At 37.4% G+C, this 2444-nt stretch overlaps 2 long non-coding RNA genes across 2 annotated transcripts; both read left to right on the forward strand.

The window, feature by feature from the left end:
- Positions 1-330: 330 nt before the first annotated feature.
- LOC124197431 lies at positions 331-978 on the forward strand. Its single transcript, XR_006876140.1, has 3 exons — positions 331-451; positions 506-841; positions 913-978. It is a non-coding gene; the product is annotated as an uncharacterized LOC124197431 (long non-coding RNA).
- A 533-nt stretch (positions 979-1511) lies between these two features.
- On the forward strand, positions 1512-2219 carry LOC124197432. The gene is made up of 3 exons (XR_006876141.1): positions 1512-1551; positions 1607-1907; positions 1966-2219. It is a non-coding gene; the product is annotated as an uncharacterized LOC124197432 (long non-coding RNA).
- Positions 2220-2444: the final 225 nt, after the last annotated feature.

Below are 2444 nucleotides of genomic sequence, written 5' to 3' on the forward strand. Positions count from 1 at the left end.
CACAATTTTTTCAAATATTGAATTTGAAATATCTTTTATATTACAAACTACAGAGACTTTACAGCATGGAAAGACCAACGCGTTTCCCTTCGGGTAAAAGGATGAAAAACGACGACGCAAATGTGTGCCAGCCTAAGAAAAGAAATGTTCAGCCACAAAGCGAAACTGACGCTTTTTGCATATTACAAGCAAACATTGACAAAATGTGGGAAATCAACATCGCGCTGGCTACATCGCACGATCCTCGGTTAGACCTGAGCAAACATTTTCATTATCTTCTAAAAAATCCGTAACAGATTGGAGATGGCAATCAAAAATTTATGAGATCATTATTGAAAACGATCAAGTGAAAGCCTTAGAAATATTAAGTAGGCGAATGGTCCAAGTTCTTTTGAAATACCTCACTTCTGATGGTCCTGACCTCAACAATAGATTACGACTTTTTCTAAAAGTATTAATGTTGACAATTTTTAAACCTATTTTATTTTAACAATGATTTTGTTAGCACTATTTAGAGATTTCCGCAACGGATGACTTTTCTCTTTCAAGAGCTAAAATTCATTTGAACGTTTTCATTGATAAACTGGGACAGGGAGTCTAGATAATGGAACAATTTCCTGTAAACGTGTTTTCCTCGCCAACTTCTCGCCTAATCAAGTGCAAGTTACAGCGCCATAGATCATGCACGCATCTGAAACAATATCAAGGAGTTGTTATAGAGGTTGAACCACATTCTCTCATTCAAGAAGTTGAGAAATTTCTCCTAGTCCATGACTATGCGCGTCTAAGGGACGACGACTTCAACAGTGAAAACAAGGATCTAGTGGAAGCTAGAAATGAGGTAACGAAATACTAAGTTTATAGACTTAAGTTATTTTTACATCAACAGTTCACATTTTTAAATACATTTAGATGGAAAGGCACATTCAGAGAGGAAATGTTGTTCCTCATCTACTCGCTATTTTTATCAACGACAAATTGGCTCCCTCTGACAAAAATTGTCTATGGTGTACTTTCTGAATCTGGTATAAAATTTGTAAATTGTTTAAATTCGAAATGTAAGAACGCTACTTTTTCAAAAGTGGATCAAACTCAGAAAGATGCAATCTGGGACATCATTCATACAATTTCTTACGACCTCTTTACTAGTATGAATACTACTGAAAAATTGCATCCACCAGTGACAATCCAGAGCCCAAAAGGGAAAGTGCAACTAGCACACGTACTTCCTAGACGGGTAAATCTTCGCGTGTATTTCCACACACCTCGCAAGGAGTACTAATATCTCTTTTTCTTATTTCTTTGTAAGTACTTTCAACTGTGGGTGCACCTAAAGTGCATTCGCATTTTGAAACTTTCCTGGCTGGGCGTTTGCCCAATTTTGTTACAGCAAAAGATCCGTCCCTGGAGGCAATTAATCTGATACGGATTCTATACGGTATCAGTCGTTTTTGGGGAACGCTGTACGATGTCGATTACTTCCAACCTATTTTAACCAATGACGGATTTATTCAGAAGCTCTTTACTAGTAAAGTCAACGAATATTTGAAGGTATTTACGGTTAAATTTTTTTCGTTTATAAACACTGAATAGCATGTTTTATCAGGATTACACATTCATTACAACCGGTGAATTGCCGTTGTGGATTCCACATATAGTCAGCTCCTGTCCATTTTTGTTTCCTGTGGACACTTTTCCACAACGTTTGACCGTGAGCGCGCATTATTACGGATTCTTGCTGTCTTCAATCCCGAATTTGTTGGACCGAGAAGTGCTCATATCACTGCTCAACTGCACGTAAAGCAAAAGAATGTGATCGTGAAATGATTCGGGAAGATTCAAAAGCGATTCTACAGAAATTGACCGTAAAAGAGAATGCTGTTCTCGAAATTATGTTCAAAGGAGAGGTGAGTTTTTTTCCAAAAATTTTCACGGAAAATTTTTATTTTTCATTTTATTGTTTAGTATGGATTTGGGTCGGGTCCGACCAGGGAGTTTTTTTCTCTTCTGAGTCGAGAAATCCAGAGATTTGACCTTTTCCTGTGGCGAGGAGAACGGGTTACCTTTGACGTTGATGGTCCGTTACAGACGGTTGACTACGTTCAAAGTACGACTGTATATTCTCATTACCAACAACCCACCGTGATCAAATGAACTCAACGTCCGGCTGGTCATTTTATCTCGTTGGGAAACTACTTACCAGATGTATAATGGATTCCAGACAAATAATAATGGTTAAAACGATTGCACAAAATGGACTAATAAGTTGTATACTTTTTATCTAAAGCTGGGCATATCCTTTAATACCTTATTTTACCGTTGGATTGTTGACGAGGTTCAGCAATGGACATATAAAGAGTTAGAGCAGATAGATGTCATTCTATCAAAATCCCATGGTTGTTTATTGGATATCGTCAACGAAAATCGTCGTATTGAACAAGATC

This window comes from Daphnia pulex, chromosome 7, assembly GCF_021134715.1.
Source record: "Daphnia pulex isolate KAP4 chromosome 7, ASM2113471v1".
Taxonomy (NCBI): domain Eukaryota; kingdom Metazoa; phylum Arthropoda; class Branchiopoda; order Diplostraca; family Daphniidae; genus Daphnia; species Daphnia pulex.